This window comes from Mobula birostris, chromosome 10, assembly GCF_030028105.1.
Source record: "Mobula birostris isolate sMobBir1 chromosome 10, sMobBir1.hap1, whole genome shotgun sequence".
In the NCBI taxonomy this organism is placed as follows: Eukaryota; Metazoa; Chordata; class Chondrichthyes; order Myliobatiformes; family Myliobatidae; genus Mobula; species Mobula birostris.
In genome coordinates, this window is record NC_092379.1 from 21,750,808 (window position 1) to 21,774,447 (window position 23,640).

General features: G+C 41.1%; 1 long non-coding RNA gene across 1 annotated transcript in view; it reads left to right on the forward strand.

The window, feature by feature from the left end:
• The window catches only part of LOC140203907 (uncharacterized), a 156,145-nt gene that overhangs the window by 54,709 nt on the left and 77,796 nt on the right, over nucleotides 1-23,640 (forward strand). Inside the window, exon 2 of the long non-coding RNA XR_011887418.1 lies at nucleotides 15,247-15,362. This is a non-coding gene — a long non-coding RNA (uncharacterized lncRNA). The remainder of the gene's footprint in view (nucleotides 1-15,246; nucleotides 15,363-23,640) is intronic.

Consider the following 23,640-nt stretch of genomic DNA (forward strand, 5'->3'; position numbering starts at 1 on the left):
TAAATATGTCTATTCGACTCGATCGAACGCTCTTTCAGCATCCAAAGAGACGACGCATTGTGGAGTTTTAAAAGAGGACAAATATATAATGTTCAATAATCTCCAAACATTTGAAAAAGAATAACGACCCTTTATAAAGCCTGTTTGATCTTTAAAAATAATTTTACATAAAATATTCTCCAACCGATTGGCCATTATCTTTGACAGAATCTTAGCATTGGCATTCAATAATTAAATAGGTCAACATGAGGCACAATCAGTAGGATCTTTTCCCCTTTTAATAATTAAAGAAATAGAAGCCTCATAAAGTGTAAAGGGTAAATCACCTTTCACAAATGAATCCTTAAATAATTCCAACATATACGGAGAATGCAATTTTCCAAATTTTTTATAAAATTCTACAGGATAGCCATCATGTCCAGGGGCCTTACCAGACTGCATTGAGAAAATAGCTTTACAAATTTTGGCTTCAGTAATTTGGACATCAAGAGTTTTTTGATCCTGAACAGAAATTTTAGGACAAGCAATCTTTCGTAAGAAAGCATTCACTTTAGAAGAATCTACTGGACATAGAGATCTATAAAGTTCAGTATAAAAATCTTGAAAAATTCCCACAGGTTTGAATGAGGTCCGTAACAACTGAAGCATACTAGTCCAGATTCAAATATGATTCAAAGCAGTCCCGTAAGCACTCCTGTACTTCCCTGGTCCATACCTTCTTGGTCCTCACTACTGGTGCTGCGGTCTTCAGTCTCTGTCTATATTCAGGGAGTAGAAGTACAACCAGATGATCTGACTTCCCAAAGTGAGGGCATGGAATAGCACAGTAGTCTGAAACTTCCTGAAAGATTAGGAGTTGTGGTCACTCTTCATCCACTGAAAGATCAGTTCCCTGGTCAGGCTCATTACCCAACACCAGGTACAGTATGGCCCCTACTTTCATTGGACCATGCACATATTGATTTGAGAAACCTTCCTGGATGCACCGAATAAATTCAGCCCCATCTGAAACCCTTACACTAAGAAGGTTCCAGTTTATATGCGGAAATGTTAAAATGCCCATGACAACAACCCTATTATTTTTGCAAATTTCCTTAATCAGATTACATACCTGTTCCTCAATGTCCTGGGGGCTATTAGGGGGTCTGTCGTACATAACACATAGGAGCAGGAGTAGGCCATCTTTCTTTTTCAATCTTTTTATTGGTTTCATAATGATAAACATACCATAGTATTGATACAAAGTTATTGGGATTACATTGTTATAATTAGCATAGTTAAATATAAACCCAGTTGACACATGGGTATTAAACCTCCCAATCATACAGGATACAAATATAATATTCAAAAGAAATATAGAAAGAAAATCATGGAAAAGGAAAAGAAATATGTAAAAATACACCGCAAAAGAAAAACTTACCTAAACAGTGTTAATCAACTAAACTAAGAAAAAAAAGACATGGGCTGTTATGTAACATCAAAAAAAGGAACCATTAGTGTCGGCGACTCCGCTCCTCTCGACATATATTAAAAAGAAATGGAATAAATTTGGAAAAGGTCAAATTACAACATATGGAAATGTTGAATAAATGGCCTCCAAGTCTTTTCGAATTTAGTAGAGGGATCATAAATAACACTACTAATTTTTTCTAAGTTTAAACACAACATAGTTTGAGAGAACCAATGAAACGTGGTGGGAGAATTAATCTCTTTCCAATTCAGCAAAATGGATCTTCTAGCCATCAATGTTAGAAATGCAATCATCCGACGAGCTGAAGAGGTTAAATGACTTGATTCTATGATTGGTAACCCAAAAAATTGCAGTAATAGGGTGAGGTTGTAAATCAATATTCAGAACAGTTTATTGTGGGTTTTTTTTTCAAACACTTTCTGTATTTTTCCCCATTACGGAGTTCCGGAGCATGCGCGTTTTCTATTTGGTTCTATTCATCACCGCTATCTTTGATTAGCCCGCGGTGGTCTGCATGTATTGTGTTTAAGAATAATATCCAATAGTACTTAAACAGATAAACGTTATCAGTTGGAACGTATGTGGCTGGAATCACCCTATTAAGCGGAAGAGGACATTTAAACTTTTTAATCGATTCCAGCCCGATATAATTTTTGCTCAAGAAACGCATATCAGAATGGGCGATCAAAATAGATTTTTTAAAACATGGAAGGGCCTTCAATACCATGCTACCTGTCAAAATAAGACAAAGAGAGTATCTATTTTTTAAAATCTAATATTTTATTTATCCAAGAAGATATCGTCTCAGATATCAATGGTAGATTTTTAATTATTAAAGGAACAATTTGTAATAGAAAAATTGTCCTGGTTAATCTATACGGACCTGATGTAGATGATCCTTTTTTTAAAAATGTATTTGGTTTATTACCAGACTTAAATGAATATATGCTGCTGATGGGCGGTAACTTCAACTGTTGTTTAAACCCTTTGATTGACAAGAGTTCAACCAATCAGCAGCTTCCGAGTCGTTCGGCAACACCTATTAATTCCTTTTTAATTGATTATGGTTTGATAGAAATCTGGAGAAATTTACATGCTAATAACAGAGATTTTTCTTTTTATTCGCATGTTCATAATAAATATTCGAGAATCGATTATTTTATAGCTGATTTCCGATTTTTGTCCAAAGTCCAGAAATGTGAATATGATGCTATTGCAGTCTCGGATCATGTGCCTTTAAGCTTAACTTTTGAGTTAAATGATGTTAGTTATGTAAACTTGCCTTGCCACTTTCCAGAAAATTTATTATAAAGTTCGGACTTTGTTAAATTTATAGAGATTCAGATAAAAGATTTCTTCCTTTTTAATAATACGGGAGATGTCTCAAAATTGATTATATGGGATACACTCAAAGCATATTTGCGAGGTCAGATAATATCTTATTTGGCTAAACTCAAGAAACAGACAAAAATAGAGTTAGATAGAATTTCCAAACTAATTAAGGATCTGGATAATTCTTATGCAGTTTCTCCTAATGTTGATTTAACATAGAACATAGAATAGTACAACACAGTACAGGCCCTTCGGCCCACAATGTTGTCCCGACCCTCAAACCCTGCCTCCCATATAAGCCCCCACCTTAAATTCCTCCATATACCTGTCTAGTAGTCTCTTAAACTTCACTGGTGAATCTGCCTCCACCACTGACTCAGGCAGTGCATTCCATGGACCAACCACTCTGAGTAAAAAACCTTCCTCTAATATCCCCCTTGAACTTCCCACCCCTTACCTTAAAGCCATGTCCTCTTGTATTGAGCAGTGGTGCCCTGGGGAAGAGGCGCTGGCTATCCACTCTGTCCATTCCTCTTATTATCTTGTACACCTCTATCATGTCTCCTGTCATCCTCCTCCTCTCCAAAGAGTAAAGCGCTAGCTCCCTTAATCTCTGATCATAATGCATACTCTCTAAACCAGGCAGCATCCTGGTAAATCTCCTCTGTACCTTTTCCAATGCTTCCACATCCTTCCTATAGTGAGGCGACCAGAACTGGACACAGTACTCCAAGTGTGGCCTAACCAGAGTTTTATAGAGCTGCATCATTACATCGCGACTCTTAAACTCTATCCCTCGACTTATGAAAGCTAACACCCCATAAGCTTTCTTAACTACCCTATCCACCTGTGAGGCAACCTTCAGGGATCTGTGGACACGTACCTCCAGATCCCTCTGCTCCTCCACACTTACCAAGTATCCTGCCATTTACTTTGTACTCTGCCTTGGAGTTTGTCCTTCCAAAGTGTACCACCTCACACTTCTCCAGGTTGAATTCCATCTGCCACTTCTCAGCCCACTTCTGCATCCTATCAATTTCTCTCTGCAATCTTTGACAATCCTCTACACGATCTACAACACCACCAACCTTTGTGTCATCTGCAAACTTGCCAACCCACCCTTCTACCCCCTCATCCAGGTCGTTAATAAAAATCACAAAAAATAGAGGTCCCAGAACAGATCCTTGTGGGACACCACTAGTCACAATCCTCCAATCTGAATGTACTCCCTCTACCACGACTCTCTGCCTTCTGCAGGCAAGTCAATTCTGAATCCACCTGGCCAAACTTGCCTGGATCCCATGCCTTCTGACTTTCTGAAAAAGCCTACCATGTGGAACCTTGTCAAATGCCTTATTAATATCCATGTAGATCACATCCACTGCACTACCCTCATCTATATGCCTGGTCACCTCCTCAAAGAACGCTATCAGGCTTGTTGGACACGATCTGCCCTTCACAAGGCCATGCTGACTGTCCCTGATCAGACCATGATTCTCTAAATGCCCAGAGATCCTATCTCTAAGAATCTTTTCCAACAGCTTTCCCACCACAGACGTAAGGCTCGCTGGTCTATAATGACCTGGACTATCCCTACTACATTTTTTGAACAAGGGGACAACATTTGCCTTCCTCCAATCCTCCGGTACCATTCCCGTGAACAACGAGGACATAAACAAAGGGTTGAACTTCAATCACAATGTAATTTACTATTAACTTATCCCATCGAAAGAAATTTGCTTAAATTAGAAAGTTAATTTTATATGTTTGGAGATAGAAGTAACAAGCTATTAGCATCTGAACTTAAAGCAGTTAGAGCTAAAAGACAAATTTTAAAAATTCGTAAGGGAGATGGTAGTTTAGCTTGTAATTATGAAGATATTAATAAAATTTTTAAGACTATTACAGTGAGCTCTATAAATCTCAGTTTCAAGTTGACCCTTCTAATATGTATGCCTTTTTACAAAAGATTGATTTTCCTAGAATATCTGTTGAAGATCAGCAAATTCTTGATGCTCCTTTTACTGAAAGAGAAATTCAGAAAGCTATTCTTTCAATGCAATCTGGTAAAGCTCCTGAATTGGATGGTTTTACTGCAGGATTTTATTTAAAAAATTGAACATTTGCTTACTCCTTATATGTTGGAAATGCTTAAAGATTCTTTTCTGTTAGGAGAGTTACCTTCCCCATTTTATGAAGCTTCTATTTCTTGAACTCTTAAGAAAGATGAAGACCCTACTGATTGTGCTTCATATAAAGCTATTTCATTATTAAATGTGGATGCCAAAATCCTTTCAAAAATACTGGCTAATCGGATGGAGAATATACTAGCTAAAATTATTTCTCAGGATCAAAGTAGTTCTATACAAGGCCGTTATTCTTTTTCTAACACTCGGAGATTGTTAAATATTATACACTCATCCCTCTCTAAGACTCCCAATGTGTTGTTTCTCCAGACGCTGTAAAGGCATTGATAGAGTTGAATGGAAATATCTATTTCAAGTTTTAGAGAAATTTAGCTTTGGTAGTAATTTTAATAAATGAATTAGATTGATATATAAAAGCCCTATTGCCACTGTTATTACTAATAACTGTAAATCCCCCTTTTTCCAACTTTCCCAGGGGACGAGACAAGGATTTCCGTTAAGTCCTCTGTTATTTAATTTGATGTTGGAACCTTTGGCTATTGCACTTCGTGAAGCTAAAAATATTGAAGGAATTTCTATAAATGGGACTGTTCATAAGATCTCCCTTTATGCGGATGATCTTTTGGTTTATGTTTCGAATCCCGAAGAATCTATTCCTAGCTTATTGAAATTATTATATGAATTTGGATTGTTTAGAGGATATAAATTAAACCTGCATAAAAGTGAATTATTTCCTTTAAATGATTCTGCTTCTATATATGATGACATTTCTCTAAAAGTTACGGATTCTTTTAAATATTTAGGTATTATCATCACTAAAAATAATGGAGACCTTTATAGGGCTCATTTAGTTCCCTCAGTGGATTTTATGAAGCAATTTTTTCTAGATGGAATCCACTTACACTTTCGTTATCAGGTCGAATTCATGCAGTTAAAATGATGACTTTACCAAAATTTTTGTATGTATTTCAAAATATTCCTTTTTTTTAACTAAGAAGTTTTTTGATCAGGTTGACTCTATTATTTCATCTTTTGTTTGGAATAATAAAAGACCAAGAATTGGAAAATGTCATTTACAAAAATTAAAAAAGGATGGAGGTCTTACTTTGCCTAATTTAAGAAGGTATTATTGGGCGGTTAATATACGTTATGCGTGTTCTTGGTTATATTGGACGGATAAAAAGGAACGACCATCTTGGGTTGATTTGGAATTGAAAATTGTGAAACAATTTTATTTAACTTTGTTATTAGGAGCTCCTTTACCTGTACAATTAGCCAAAATTTCTATTCTAAATATAAATCCAATGATTAATCAATCATTACGAATTTGGTACCAGTTTTGTAAGTTTTTTAATCTTAAAAAAATTAACCTTCTTAGTTTAATTTATTGAAACTATTTATTTAAACCTTCACTTAGTGATCCAACCTTTTCTTTTTGGAGGAATAAAGGAACTTTTTCCTTTATGGACTTGTTTCAAAAAGGTCAATTGATGTCCTTTGAGAAATTAGTAACTAAATACTCTCTCTCATATTCACATTTTTTGCAATATCTTCAGGTCAGACATTTCTTACAAGAATATTTAAGTAATTTTCCATATATACAAGACTCTGACCTGTTAGACAGTATTTTAAAAATGAACCCTTTAGTGAAAGGTTTTATAGGGAAAATTTATAATTTACTATTACAACAGGATAATTATCCTTAAGATTAAGCAAGATTGGAAAAGAGCGCTTAATATGACCTTAATAACAGAGGATTGGTTGCGAATTTTGAAGCTGGTTAACTCTTCTTCGATTTGTGCCAGTCATTCTCTAAATCAATTTAAAATTGTACATCGTTATTATTTGACAAAGGAGATAATAGATGTAAAACTGAGATAGCTACATTGACACATATGTTTTGGTCATGTTCCGTATTGAAACAATTTTGGAAATCTATTTTTTCTACAATTTCTAAAGCTTTGAAAATCAATTTACAACCTAATAAATTGACAGTTTTGTTTGGTATAATTCCTCGACATATTCACAGTATTTCTATATCTGACCAATACGTAATTGCACTTGTCAGATTATTGGCTAGAAGGGCTATTTTATTAAAATGGAAAGATGCCTCTGCTCCCACTTTGAGACAATGGTTCTCTCAGGTGATGTTATGTCCTAGTTTGGAAAAAATTAGAAGTCGAACTTTTGATCCTAGATTGGACTTCGAGAAAAGGTGGGGTATTTTGCCCATTACTATCATTTGACTTGAGTTAATAAAGATGGTCCTTTTCTGATGCTTGGGTATATGGATTTGGTTGGCGGTTTGATGTCTTTTTTTTATGGGAGCTTGTACGGCGTATAACTCCGGATCTGTGCTCCAAATGGGTATTTTTTTTTAGTTATTAGGGGTTTTTCTCTGTTTTAGTTAGTAGGGGTTCTTTTTTTCTTTTTCTTTTTTCCATAAAAAAAGCTTTAACACTTTGTTTTTGATTATTATTGATAAAAAAAGAGCAGTTGAAACAGTATCAAAATCTTTCCAATATTTTTTCAAAAAAGGACATGACCAAAACATATGAATTAAAGAAGCTACCTCAAAGTAATATCTATCACATACAGCATTTTTATGAGAATAATAACGAGCTAATTTATCCTAAGACATATGAGTGCCATGCACTACTTTAAACTGTATCAAAGCACATATAGAGGATGAGTTAACTAATGGAAGAATTTTTTCCCATTTTTTAATCTTAAGTTCCCTTTCCCAAACAGTCTTAACTTTATTAGATACATCTGGACATGTTTTCTTAATTATATTATAAATAATTGCTATTACACCTTTCTGAAACGGATTTAAATCTAAAATCTTTTCCAAAATATCCATTGAATATAAATTCCGGAAGTTAGGAGAAACAGAATTTATAAAGCTTCTAATCTGTAAATATCTAAAAAAAAATGGGATCTAGGCAATTTATATTTATTAGATAATTGTTCAAAGGACATGAAACAATTATCCAAAGGTAGATCACAAAATCATAGTATACCTTTAGTTTTCCAAGCCAGATATGCTTGATCCACAATAGAGGGTTGAAAGAAGAAATTAGAGATAATCGGACTTGCTAAAATAAATTGATTCAAGCCAAAAAATATTTGAAATTGAAACCATATACGTCAAGTATGTTTTACTCTAGCAACACTTCTCAAAGTTGCTGGTGAATGCAGCAGGCCAGGCAGCATCTCTAGGAAGAGGTACAGTCGACGTTTCAGTCCGAGACCCATCGTCAGGACTAACTGAAGGAAGAGTTAGTAAGAGATTTGAGAGGGGGAGGGAGAGATCCAAAATGATAGGAGAAGACAGGAGGGGGAGGGGTGGAGCCAGGAGCTGGACAGGTGATTGACAAAGGGAATGTGAGAGGATCATGGGACAGGAGGTCCCGGGAGAAAGGCAAGTGAGGGGGTGGGAACCAGAGGATGGGCAAGGGGTATAGTCAGAGGGACAGAGGGAGAAAAAGGAGAGTGAGAGAAAGAATGTGTGTATAAAAATAAATAACGGATGGGGTACGAGGGGGAGGTGGGGCATTAGCGGAAGTTAGAGAAGTCGATGTTCATGCTATCAGGGTGGAGGCTACCCAGACGGAATATAAGGTGTTGTTCCTCCAACTTGAGTGTAGCTTCATCTTTGTTTTACTATTGGGTTATTCATTTGTTGATACAATTTAAAAAGAGTAAAGGGAAGCAAAGTCCCTAAAATAGAACCCAGTGAAAACCCTTGTAAAGAATTCCGTTCAAGATTTACCCAACGTGGACTTGAAGTTACGTCCAAGTCCGCTAACCAAAATTTTAAATATCGAATATTAATTGCCCAACAGTAAAATCTAAAATTTGGCAAAGCTAAACCCCGCTCCTTTTTAGATTTCTGTAAATGTCTTTTACCTAGCCTAGGATTTTTGTTCTGCCATATATATGAAGAAATTTTGGAATCAACATTATCAAAAAAGGATTTCGGAATAAAAATTGGCACCGCTTGAAATAAATATAAAAATTTAGGCAAAATAATCATCTTTATAGCATTGATCCGACCGATCAATGACAGAGACATTGGTGACCATTTAGTAAACAAAAGCTTAATCTGATCAATTAAAGATAAAAAATTAGCCTTAAATAAATCCTTATACTTTTTTCATAATTTTAACCCCTGAATATGTAAAAAAAAAAGTCGGTCACCAATTTAAATGGTAAACATCCATAAATAGGAACCTGCATATTTAGGGGAAATAATTCACTCTTATTAGGGTTCAATTTATAACCAGAAAAATTTCTAAACTGAGCCAACAAAGATAAAATAGCGGGAATGGATTTCCCAGGATTAGAAATATATGGGAGTAGGCCATCTGGCCCTTCGAGCCTGCTCTGCCATTCAATAAGATCAAGGCTGATCTGGCCATGGACTCATCTCCACCTACCTGCCTTTTCCCCATGACCCTTAATTCCACAACTATGCAAAAATCTATCCAACCTTGTCTTAAATATATCTACTGAGGTAGCCTCCACTGCTTCATTAGGCATTGAATTCACAGAGATTCATCACTCTCTGGGATAAACAGTTCCTCCTCATTTCCATCCTAAATCTACTCCCCCAAATCTTGAGGCTGTGTCCCCTAGTTCAATCCCATCACTGCGATTGTACCCTGCCTGTTCCTGAGTTTCACTCAAATAGACTCAGTTTCTCACCTCTCCATTATGTCTCCTCTGAGTGCAGCTGTGATATTGTCCCTGACTATTAATGCAACACACCCCCTCTTTATCTCCTCCTCTATCTTTTCTGAAACTTCAAAAACCTGGTACATTAATCACCCATTCCTGCCCCTTTCTCAACCAAATTTCAGTAATGGCTACAACATCATAGTTCCATGTACGGATCCGTACTCTCATTTCATCACCCTTAACTATAATACTCCTAGGTATACCCAGAATTATTCTACACCTTCCCATCCTATGTCACCTCTTTCTAATGATTTCATTTAATTTTTTGCCAACACAGCCATATCACGCCTTCTGCCAACCTACCTGTCCTTTCGATACAATGTGTATCCCTGGATATCAAGCTCCCAACTATAATCTTCTTTCAGCCACAATTCAGTGATGCCCACACTGTCATACATGCCAATCTGTAGCTGTGCTACAAGTTAATCTATCTCATTCTGTATACTGTCTGAATTCAAAGATAACACTTTCAATCCAGTATTCATCACCTGTTTTTGATTTTTGTCCCCCTTCTGCATTGCAACTCATCCCATTGACTGCAGTTTTGCCCTATCATCAGCCTCTGCTTGCTAGCAGTCTCACAAACACTGCCTTTGCTTGTAAGCCAACAACTCGACCCTCAGCCTTACCTCTCCATTTAACTCATTATTGATTAAAATTAGAAACTGCAGATAGATCCTTTAAAATTTTTAGGAATTTGGTTTGATAAAAAACTCACATGGTCAATATTTATTAAAGAAATAATAACCAAAAGTAAGAAAGTAAGGTTAATCAGTGGGGCAATGAGGACAACACCAGTGGTGGCAATGGAGGTGGAGTTGGGAGAGACACCTCTGGAACTGAGAAGATCACAGCTTGTGTTAACATATTAGGTAAACGTACAAGGGCCTGGAGAAAATCATCCAAGTAAACAGCTTTTAGATCGATGCTGGGAAAAGGAAAGAAGGAAATTCAGAAATTTTGCACGGACTATTGAAGGGAAAGCAAAAAGGACAGGAATTAGTAACAAGGCCCCAAGTGATACAGTGCCTTTTCCTGGGCTGTCTCCATGACTGTGTGAAGCACCAGAGGTGGATCCTAAATTATTCAGAAAGAGATGGAAAAGTAGAGAAGTCAACTTAAATCAAGATATAGTTGAATGTTATGTAAATAATATTAATTATGGATATTTACAAATTTACACAGATGTTTCAAAAATGGTAATACTGTGGTAGATTAGGGGTAGGATTGGTAGTGCCTGATTTTAACATGAAAAAGCAGGTGAGGATAAACGATGATTTCTCAGTGTATGCAGGTGAAATGACAGCTGGACTATTGGCTTTGCAGTGGGTGGAGAAAGTGAGACCATGCGAGTTGTAATATTGTCTGATTCAAGCACAACAATCCGGAGTCTAAAAGATTTACATTCAGTGGGAAAACCAGAGGTTGTATGTGGGATAATACAAACCTTATTTCAACTTAAAATCGTATCCAGAGAGAAGTGGGGTAGTTTAGGAATGCACGAAAGAGTGGGAGGGAGGAGAGATAATATCGAGACTGAGGTTTGAGCACACAGGGTTAAAGTACATTGTTTTTCATAAAGAAACGTAACAATGGGAGGTGTGAATATTGTAATCAACAAGACATAATCAAGAGGGGATGGACGATTTAAAAGTTATCTCAATACGATTTAACATTAACAGCATTTTGCAGAAAGGATCAGAGGATTCTTGCTTAAAATTATAGTTCTGTTACTTCAGAGCACAGATCTTTTTATATAAAATGATATATAAATATGGGGTCAAATATAAATATGTGGGTCATGACACGTTGACCCACAGTCCAGTTCAGAAGGGGCGGTAGTGCACCTTAAAAAGGATGTTTGCGAGAGTGTCGGGATGTAAACATACACAGGCCATTCCCACCATAGGCTGTTTGCCGAAAGAAGAATTATGAGAAGGGAATAACCAAAGTAAATATCAGGAAGATTTGGTGAACCAGACGTCCCACCTTCCGGTTTCTATCCTTGCCGCCATTGGTTAAAAGGACCGACGGTCTTCCCACCCATCTTTCACGGGATTAGAGAAACATGCAGACCGCCTGTCGCTATTGGTTGCATGGAGGTCCGCATGTTCCCACCCATTGGTTTGCGCGCATGGCCGTCATACCACTTGCTCTACCATTGGTCAATTTTTTTTTAAAAACGTGCGGAGTTGGATCGTATAAAAAAATTTCGGAAAGATCCATTTGGTTTACAAAATTAAAGTGGATGGATCATCAAAGCAGGAAAATTTTGGAGGTTATAAATTTTATGATTAACCACTGAAAACTTTTGGAACAAAAGCGTAGCGGCTCTACGCCTGCGCTGAATTGTGATGTTTACCGGTCATTGCCGTATAAATTATTATTTCCGTACGGTATCTCTGAAGCCTCGGTGAACATTGGGAGCGAACTTCCCATTTGATGGTCACATGTTCTGATGTTTTGAAAAAAGAAAACGATGTTTCATGGCAGTTGCGATCGTCTTCCAAATACTGAAATGGAGACTTTAGATACCCAAACGCCCTTGCGCGTAGAACAAGCTCTATCTCGAGTGGAACTGGAGACGAAGTAGGGTTGAGACCTTTCATGTGGACTGAAAGACAGAGGGGAGGTGACCGGGGTAAAGAGGCGAGGGAAGGGGTAGAGCAGGTGCTGTCAGGTGATAGGGGCCGCCAGGTGAGCGGGTGGACGGGCGGGTGGGGAATGGAATTGTGGCAAAAGGCTGAAGATAATGGAATCTGATGGGAGAGGAAGGTGGAGCATGAACTAAAGGGAGGGAGGTGCGGAGGGCAGAGGGGAGTAGACGGAAACCAGTGGGATGAGTGTGTGGGTTGTGTCACGGACTGGTATGGAAACACCCTTGAATAGAAAAGCCTACAAAAATGCATGGATACAGACTAGATCATCACAGGTAAAGCCCTTGTTGTTACTGTGAACGAAGTCACCAGAGAGACAGTGAAGCTGCTGGTGATAGAAGTCTTTATTCAGCAAAACAAGCAGCGGAGATCATACTCCAGACACTCTTGGAAGAAGAGGCCTGCCTGACCCAATATTACATGACATTTTTATACGCTAAATATGAAACGTAACAGCAGGACAATGCTGTAGTTACAATGTTATTTAGAATACTCCCTTTGAATGACATATAATTTTCAAATATCTCCATCTTCACATCCACACTCCATGCACATAAAACAAATGTTAATTCCCAGTGACTCTGGACCACATTCATGCACAAGCAGGTATCTGAGGTCGAATTTATCTGAGGGCAAGCAGTTATAGTGAGAGGGACAGAGGGAGAAAAAAGAGAGAGGAAAAAAATAAGTAATAAATAAACAAACAAACAAATAAGGGATGGGAGGTGGGGCATTAACGGAAGTTAGAGAAGTCAATGTTCATGCCATCAGGTTGGAAGCTACCCAGATGGAATATAAGGTGTTATTCCTCCAACCTGAGTGTGGCTTCATCTTGATAGTAAAGGAGGCCGTGGATAGACATATCAGAATGAGAATGGGATGTGGAATTAAAATGTGTGGCCACTGGGAGATCCTGCTTTCTCTGGTGGACAGCCTTGCCCATCCTCTGGGCTCCCCTCCCCCTTTCTTTCTCCCTCGGCCTCCCATCCCCGATCCTCTCCCTTCTCCAGCCTCGTATCCCTTTTGCCAATCAACGTTCCAGCTCTTAGCTCAATCCCTCCCCCTCCTGTCTTCTCCTATCATTTTGGATCTGCCCCTCCCCCTCCCACTTTCAAATCTCTCACTATCTCTTCTTTCAGTTAGCCCTGACAAAGGGTCTCAGCCCGAAACGTTGACTGTACCTCTTCCTATTGATGCTGCCTGGTCTGCTGCGTTCACCAGCATTTTTTGTGTGTGTTGCTTGAATTTCCAGCATCTGCAGATTTCCTCATGTTTGCAAAAACTTCTGTAGTTCTTCCGTGGTGTCTCAGGAAGGCAGAGTCCATTATTAAAGACCTGCAGCACCCAGGGCTTGCACTTTTCTCACTGCGATCAGAGTCATAGTCATAGTCATACTTTATTGATCCCGGGGGAAATTGGTTTTCATTACAGATGCACCATAAATAATAAATAGTAATAGAACCATAAATAGTTAAATAGTAATATGTAAATTATGCCAGTAAATTATTAAATGTCCAGGACCAGCCTATCGGCTCAGGGTTTCTGACCCTCCAAGGGAGGAGTAGTAAAGTTTGATGGCCACAGGCAGGAATGACTTCCTGTGATGCTCTGTGCTGCATCTCGGAGGAATGAGTCTCTGGCTGAATGTACTCCTGTGCCCACCCAGTACATTATGTAGTGGATGGGAGACATTGACCAAGATAGCATGCAACTTAGACAGCATCCTCTTTTCAGACACCACTGTGAGAGAGTCCAGTTCCATCCCCACAACATCACTGGCCTTACGAAAGAGTTTGTTGATTCTGTTGGTGTCTGCTACCCTCAGCCTGCTGACCCAGCACACAACAGCAAACATGATAGCACTGGCCACCACAGACTCGTAGAACATCCTCAGCAAAGTCCGGCAGATGTTAAAGGACCTCAGTCTCCTCAGGAAATAGAGACGGCTCTGACCCTTCTTGTAGACAGCCTCAGTGTTCTTAGACCGGTCCAGTTTATTGTCAATTCGTATCCACAGGTATTTGTAATCCTCCACCATGTTCACTCTGACCCCCTGGATGGAAACAGGGGTCACCAGTACCTTATCTCACCTCAGGTCTGCCACCAGCTCCTTAGTCTTTTTCACATTAAGCTGCAGATAATTCTGCTCACACCTTGTGACAAAGTTTCCTACTGTAGACCTGTACTCAACCTCATCTCCCTTGCTGATGCATCCAACTATGGCAGAGTCATCGGAAAACTTCTGAAGATGACAAGACTCTGTGTGGTAGTTGAAGTCCGAGGTATAAATGGTGAAGAGAAAGGGAGACAAGACAGTCCCCTGTGGAGCCCCAGTGCTGCTGATCACCCTGTTGGACACACATTGTTGCAAGCACATGTACTGTGGTCTGCCAGTCAGCTAATCAAGAATCCATGATACCAGGGAAGCATCCACCTGCATCGCTGTCAGCTTCTCCCCCAGCAGAGCAGGGCAGATGGTGTTGAACGCACCGGAGAAGTCAAAAAACATGACCCCCACAGTGCTCGCTGGCTTGTCCAGGTGGGCGTAGACACGGTTCAGCAGGTAGACGATGGCATCCTCAACTCCTAGTCAGGGCTGGTAGGCGAACTGGAGGGGATCTGAGTGTGGCCTGACCATAGGCCGGAGCAGCTGTCATCAGGTAGGAGATACAGAAGCCTGAAGGCGCACACTCAGCGATCAGGAACAGCTTCTTCCACTCTGCCATCCGATTCCTAAATGGACATTGAAGCTTTGGACACTACCTCACATTTTTCATATACAGTATTTTTGTTTTTGCGCATTTTTTAATAATCTATTCAATATACGTAATTGATTTACTTGTTTGTTTATTATGTTTTCTTTTATTTATTATTATATTTTTTCTCTCTCTGCTAGATTATGTATTGCATTGAACTGCTGCTGTGAAGATAACAAGTCTCACGTCACATGCTGGTGATAACAAACCCGATTCTGATTCTGATTCTGAACCGGAGGTGATCAGGGAGTTTAAGGTAAAGAACCCTTAGGAACTAGTGATCACAATGTGATTGAGATCAACTTGAAATTGGATAGGGAGAAAGTAAAGTCTGACATAGCAATATTTCAGTGGAGTAGGGGAAATTACAGTGGTATGAGGAGTTCACCAATATAAATTGGAAAGAGCTGCGAGCAGGGATGTCAGCAGAGCAGCAATGCCATGTGTCTCTGGGAAAAGTGAGGAAGGTGCAGGACATGTGTATTCCAAATATGAAGAAATACTCAAATGGTAAAATAGTACAACTGTGGCTGACGAGGGAATTCAAAGCTGATGTAAAAACAAAAGAGAGGGCATACAACAAAGCGAAATGATTGGGAAGACAGAGGATTGAGAAGTTTTTAAAAACCTACAGAGAACAATGAAAAGAATCATTAGAAGGGAAAAGATAAAATATAAAAGCAAGCTAAAAATAATATCAAAGTGGATAACAAAAGCTTTTTGTAGTATGTAGAAATTAAAAGAGAAATGAGAGTGGAAACAGGACTGCTACAAAATGAGGCAGGAGAAATAATAATGGGGAACAAGGAGATGGCAGATGAATTACAAGAAAATTTTGCATCAGTCTTCACTGTGGAAGACACCAGCAGTATGCCTGATGTTGTAGTGTGGGATGGAAGAGAAGTGGGTGCTGTTACTATTACAAGGGAGAAGGCTGAAGACCTAAAAGATCATAAATCACCCAGACCAGAGAAACTGCACCCTAGCATTCTGAAAGAGGTTGCATTAGAGATTGTGGTGGCAGTGGAAATGATGCTTCGAAAATCATTGGACTCTGACAAGGTGCCAGAGGACTGGAAAATTGCAAATATCATTCCACTCTTTAAGAAAGGAGGAAGGCAGCTGAAAGGAAATTATAGACAAGTTAGACTGACCTCAATGATTGGGAGGATGTTCGAGTCAATTGTTAAGGACGAGGTGACGGAGTACTCGGTGACCCAGGACAAGATAGGACAAAGTCGGCACGGTTTCCATCAGGGAAAACCCTGCCTGACGAACCTGTTGGAATTATTTGAGGAGATTACAAGTAGGATCGATAAAGGGGATGAAGTGGATGTTGTATATTTGGACTTTCAGAAGGCCTTTGACAAGGTGCCACACATAAGGCTGCTTAGCAAGTTAAGAGCCCATGGTATTTCAGGAACGTTACTAGGATGGGTAGAGCATTGGCTGATTGGAAGAAGTCAGCGAGTGGGAACAGAAGGATCCTTGGCTGGTTGGCTGCCAGTGACTAGTGGTGTTCCACAGGGGCAGTGTTGGGCCTACATTTTTTATGCTGTATATAAATGATTTAGATAATGAAACAGATGGCTTTGTTGCCAAGTTTGCAGATGATACAAAGACTGGTGGAGGAACAGGTAGTGTTGAGGAAACTAGTATGATGAAGAAGGACAGACGGATTTGGGGAATGGGCGAGAAAGTGGCCAATGAAATATAATGGAGGAAAATGAATGATCATGCACTTTGGTTGGAGAAATAAATGTGTGGAGTATTTTCTAAACAGGGAGAAAATCCAAAAATCTGAGATGAAAGGGACTTGTGAGGCCTTTTGCAGAAGACCCTATAACCATATAACAATTACAGCACTGAAACAGGCCATCTCGGCCCTCCTAGTCCGTGCCGAACGCTTATTCTCACCTAGTCCCACCGACCTGCACTCAGCCCATAAACCTTTCCTTTCCTGTCCATATACCTATCCAATTTTTCTTTAAATGACAATATCGAACCTGCCTCTACCACTTCTACTGGAAGCTCATTCCACACGGCCACCACTCTCTGAGTAAAGAAGTTCCCCTTTGTGTTACCCCTAAACTTTTGCCCCTAACTCTCAACTCATGTCCTCTTGTTTGAATCTCCCCTACTCTCAATGGAGAAAGCTTATCCACGTCAACTCTATCTGTCCCACTCATAATTTTAAATACCTCTATCAAGTCCCCCCTCAACCTTCTACGCTCCAAAGAATAAAGACCTAACTTGTCCAACCTTTCTCTGTAACTCAGGTGCTGAAATCCAGGTAACATTCTACTAACTCTTCTCTGGACCCTCTCCATTTTGTTGACATCTTTTCTGTAATTCGGTGACCAGAACTGTACACAAGACTCTAAATTTGGCCTTACCAATGCCTTGTACAATTTAACATTTCATCCCATCTCCTATACTCAATGCTCTGATTTATAAAGGCCAGCATACCAAAAGCTTTCTTCACCACCCTATCCACATGAGATTCCACCTTCAGGGAACTATGCACCATTATTCCTGGATCACTCTGTTCTACTGGATTCTTCAGTACCGTACCATTTACCATGTATGTCCTATTTTGATTAGTCCTTCCAAAATATAAAGGTAAACTTTCAAGTCAAATCGTCACTTTTTATTGTCATTTCGACCATAACTGCTGGTACAGTACACAGTTAAAACAAGACAACCTTTTTCAGGACCATGGTGCTACATGAAACAATACAAAAACTGCAGTGAACTACGTAAAACAATGCAAAAACTACACTAGACTACAGACCTACCCAGGACTGCATAAAGTGCACAAAACAGTGCAGGCATTACAATAAATAATAAACAAGACAATAGGCACAGTAGAGGGCAGTAGGTTGGTGCCAGTCCAGGCTCTGGGTATTGAGGAGTCTGATGGCTTGGGGGAAGAAACTGTTACATAGTCTGGTCGTTAGAGCCTGAACGCTTCGGTGCCTTTTGCCAGATTACAGAAGGGAGAAGAGTTTGTATGAGGGATGCGTGTGGTCCTTCATAATGGTGTTTGCTTTACGGATGCAGCGCGTGGTGTAAATGTCTGTAATGGTGGGAAGGGAGATCCTGATGATCTTCTCAGCTGACCTCACTATCCGCTGCAGGGTCTTGCGATCCGAGATGATGCAACTTCCGAACCAGGTAGTGATGTAGCTGCTCAGGATGCTCTCAATACAACCTCTGTAGAATGTGGTGAGGATGGGGGCCGGGAGATGGACTTTTCTCAGCCTTCGCAGAAAGTAGAGACGCTGCTGGGCTTTCTTTGCTATGGAGCTGGTGTTGAGGGACCAGGTGAGTTTCTCCGCCAGGATGATTCGGTGGTGAGGAAAGCAAATGCAATGTTAACATTCATTTCAAGAGGTCCAGAAAACAAGAGCAGGGATGTGATGCTGAGGCATTATAAGGCACTGGTGAGGCCTCAACTTGAATATTGTGTACAGTTTTGGGCTCCTCATCTTAGAAGAGATGTGCTGGCATTGGAGAGGGTCCAGAGGAGGTTCACAAGGATGATTCCAGGAATGAAAGTGTCATAATATGAGGAGCATTTGATGCTTCTGTGTCTGTACTCGCTGGAATTCAGAAGGATGAGGGGGAATCTCATTGAAACCTGTTGAAAATTGAAAGGCCTGGACAGAGTAGATGTGGAAGGGCTGTTTCCCATGGTGGGAGAGTCTAGGATAAGAGGGCACAGCTTCAGGATAGAAGAGCGTCCATTCAAAATAGAGATGCAGAAAAATTTCTTAAGCCAGAGGGTGACGAATCTGTGGAATTTATTCCCACATGCAGCTGTGGAGGCCAGAACTTTGTGTGTATTTAAGGCAGAGATTGATAGGTTCTTGACTGGACATGATATCAAAGGTTGTGGGGAGAAGGCTGGGAACTGAGGTTGAGGAGGAGATAAAAAAAGGATCAGCCATAATTGAATGGTGGAGCAGACTAGATGGGCCAAATGGCCTAATTCTGCTTCTATGTCTTCTGGTCTAAAATAAATCTCAGGGTAATATATGGCGTCATCTATGTACTCTGATTATAAATTTACTTTGAACTTTGGACTTTCAGAAGGCCTTTGTCAAGGTGCCACACATGAGGCTGCTTACCAACTTAAGAGCCCATGGTATGACCAGAACGATACAGAGAGTGGAGGATGAGAAAGAGACGGTGTTGTGGGTCAGGGAGATTAGGAGGCGGGAGGTAAGGGACAGAGGAGGGGAGCAGTTATTGGATGCTGAAGAAATCAATTCTAATGCTGTCAAGGTGTTGGCTCCCCTGGAGAATATCAGCACCCCCAGGACCCAACTGTTTACTGTGAAAAACTTTGCCTGGTTTGACTTCACAAACTGGAACATCTCATGCAGAGTCATAGAGCATGGAAATAGGACTCTTGGCCCAACTGGTCAATGTGGACCAAGTTTCGCATCTAAGTTGCCCATTTACCAGTGCGTACCCCACATCCCTGTAAAGCAAGTGTTCCCAACCCTTTTATGCCATTGACCGATACCATTAAGCAAGGGGTCCATGTACCGAAGGTTAGGAACTCCTGCTCTGAATCCTATCAATTCATGTTCTTGTCCAAGTGTTTTTTTAGTGTTGTTCTTGTATCTGCCTCACCCACTTCATCAGGCAGCTGATTCCATATGCAGACCGTCCTCTGGTTGAAAAACTTGTTCCTTCTGTTCCCATCAAATCTTTTAACTCTGTCCTGATAACTGCTCCCCCTTGGTAGGTGATGGGTGGGAGTGACAAAAGGCTGAAGATAATAAAATCTGATGGAAGATGAAGTGAGGCCTCAACAGTGTTTTATAAAGTCTCAACATTACATCCTGGTTTTAATATTCCAATTCTCTGGAAATGAATGCTAACATCTCATTTACCTTCCTCACCACGGACTCAACTTGCAAATTAACCTTCAGAGAATACTGCTCATTGGCTCTCAATTCCTTTGTGCCTCAGAGTTTTGTATGTTCTGTCCACTCAGTCAATAGTTAAAGCTTTAATTTCTTTTACCAAAGAGCATGACCATACAATTGCTGACACTGTATTCCATCTGTCACTTCTTTGCCCAGTCTGCTAATCTGCTTCAGTCTTTCTGTAGCCTCCCTAAAAACTACCTGCCCCTCCCCCATGACAAACTCGCCAATAATTTCCTTTCTTCTGTCTCTCTCCCTTCTTGAAGAGTGGAGTGACATTTGCAATTTTCCAGTCCTCCATTCCAGAATCCAGTGCTTCTTGAAAGATCATTACTAATGCCTCTATATTGTCTTCAGCCACCTCTTTCTGAATGTTGTGGTGTGTACCATCTGCTCCAGGTGACTCATCTACCTCAGTTTCTCAAGAATCTTCTCCATGGTAATGGTAGCACACTTCATGACCCCTGACACCTGGAACTTCTACCATGCTGATTGTGTCTTCCACAGTGAAGACTGATGAAATGTATTTATTCAGTTCTTTGGCCATTTCCTTGTCCCTCATTACCACCCTCCCAGCATCGTTTTCCAGTGGGCCGATATGACCTCTCACCTCTCTTTTACACTTCATATATCTGAAGAGACTGTTGGTATCCTCATTAATATTATTGGCTATCTAACTTTCGTATTCCACCTTTACCTTCTTACAGACTCTTTCAGTTACCTGATGCTGGTTCTCAAAAGCTTCCCATTCCTCCAGCTGTCGTGGCCTTTGTCCGTGAAGTCTGCATTCCAGTTCACGGTCTGTTCAATCGATCCATATTCCGGGTTTTCCCTGTTTTCCCCAGTTCTATTGGGTGCCTTAACTGAGGCACCTGATTCTCGTTTTGGGCTGGCACATAAATACCTCTCAAACCAAGAATTCCCTACTGGACTGTTCCCTTCCCCTTCCTTCTGAAGCCCTGCCTGCATCCCCGTCAAGTTCAACTGCCAGAGTGAGACCGGAGCCTTGTCATGCCAAGATAAGGAACTATTTATTGTTGAGTTTGGAACTATCTCTTTGTGTCCCCGTGTTTTGTGTCTGTGTCAAAGAAGAGTCCCGGCCCTTGGTACTGTTCCCAAGGAGGGGTCCCGGCTCTGTGTTCTGTGTTCCAAGTTCCAGGCGCTGTTTTTCAGTCCTGTCCAAGTCCAGGCTTCGTGTTCTCATCCAGTCCAGGAGTCCCTTGGCAGTTTACCTTGGCAGTTCCCTTGGCAAGTATCCTCAGCAGAAAGGGTCCCGGCCCCGCGTCCCAGAGCCTAACAAAGCCGAGTCCAAGAGCCGAGCCAGAACTAGTCCAAGAGCCATGTCCTGCCCTGGAGTACCTCACGTCCAAGGCTCTGAGTGTCCAGTTGAAGTCCAATGCTCTGTGTTCCAAGACCAAGCCTGGTCCAAATCTGAGCTTTGTGTCCTCAACTAGTTCTGGTTCCTCAGCCAGCCCAGGGGTTCCTCACCCACCATTGGGGTACCTCGTCCTGACCTGTAGCCACGTCCTGCCCTTGCCAAGATCCTAGTCCCGAATCCTAGCCCAGACCCGGGTTCCAGTTCTGAGTTCAAGTCCAAACCAAGACCCAGGTTCCGGGTCCTTGTCCAGGTTCTGGTTCCGGAGTTCCGTGTTCCTAGTCCAGGCTCCTCGTTCCAAGTTCCCTGTCCGGGTCCTGTGTTTCTAGTCCAAGTCCCAGCCCTGGCCCTGAACCCTAGACTCATCCAGGGACTGTGTCAATTTCAAGCATTGTCTCTTCCTTACTCACCTTCCTATCTCGATAAACCTAGTCCCTGTGTTGCTTTTGGGTCCGCCATCCCTGCCCAGCTTATAACACTAACTTCCCAATAATTTCTGCTCAGTTATATGCCCTCTCTTTGGTTTTATGTTGGCCTTGACTTTCCTTGTTCGGCATGGCTGAGTCACCTTGCCTTTAGAATACTTTTCAAAGTTGCTGGTCAATGCAGCAGGCCAGGCAGCATCTTTAGGAAGAGGTGTAGTCGACGTTTCAGGCCGAGACCCTTCGTCAGGACTAACTGAAGGAAGAGTGAGTAAGAGATTTGAAAGTGGGAGGGGGAGGGGGAGATCCAAAATGATAGGAGAAGACAGGAGGGGGATGGATGGAGCCAGGAGCTGGACAGGTGATTGGCAAAAGGGATACGAGAGGATCATGGGTCAGGAGGTCCGGGAAGCAAGAGAAGGCGGGGGGAACCCAGAGGATGGGCAAGGGGTATATTCAGAGGGACAGAGGGAGAAAAAGGAGAGTGAGAGAAAGAATGTGTGTATAAAAATAAGTAACAGATGGGGTTCGAGGGGGAGGTGGGGCATTAGCGGAAGTTAGAGAAGTCGATGTTCATGCCATCAGGTTGGAGGCTACCCAGACGGAATATAAGGTGTTGTTCCTCCAACCTGAGTGTGGCTTCATCTTTACAGTAGAGGAGGCCGTGGATAGACATGTCAGAATGGGAATGGGATGTGGAATTAAAATGTGTGGTCACTGGGAGATCCTGCGTTCTCTGGCGGACAGAGCGTAGGTGTTCAGCAAAGCGGTCTCCCAGTCTGCGTCGGGTCTCGCCAATATATAAGAGGCCACATCGGGAGCTTCGGACGCAGCAACTTTGATGTGTGTTGCTTAAATTTACAGCATCTGCAGAATTCCTGTTGTTACCAGCAACCTTGATGTGTGTTGCTTAAAATTACAGCATCTGCAGAATTCCTGTTGTTCTGATGGCATGAACATCGACTTCTCTAACTTCCGCTAATGCCCCACCTCCCCCTCGTACCCCATCTGTTACTTATTTTTATTCACACATTCTTTCTCTCACTCTCCTTTTTCTCCCTCTGTCCCTCTGAATATACCCCTTGCCCATCCTCTGGGTTCCCCCCCCGACCTGTCCTCTCGTATCCCTTTTACCAAATACCTGTCCAGCTCCTGGCTCCATCCCTCCCCCTCCTGTCTTCTCCTATCATTTTCGATCTCCCCCTCCCCCTCCCACTTTCAAATCCCTTACTCACTCTTCCTTCAGTTAGTCCTGACGAAGGGTCTCGGCCTGAAACGTCGACTGCACCTCTCCCTAGAGATACTGCCTGGCCTGCTGCGTTCAGCAGCATCTTTGATGTGTGTTGCAAATATTTTCCATCAGTCTTCACTGTGGAAGGCACGAGCAGTATGGTGGAACTTCGAGAGTGTCGGGAGCAGGAGTGGGTGATGCTCCCGTTACTTGGCTGAAGAGACTTTGGAGGCATGAGTAATGATCTTTCACGAATCAATAGATTCTGGAATAATTCTGGAAGACTGGAAATTTCCAAAAGTCACTCCACTTTTCAAGAAGCAAAGAGGCAGAAGAAAGGAAATTGTAGGCCAGTTATTCTGACCTCAGGGGTTGGGAAGAAATTGGAGTCGATTGCGAAGGTTGTGGTTTCCAGATACTTGGAGGCACTTGATAAAATAGGCTGTAGTCAGCATGGTTTTCTCAAGCAACACCTTGCCTTCGAAATTTGTTGGAATTCTTTGAAGAAATATCAAGTAGAACAGACAAAGAAGAATTGGTGGATATTGTGTACTTGGATTTTC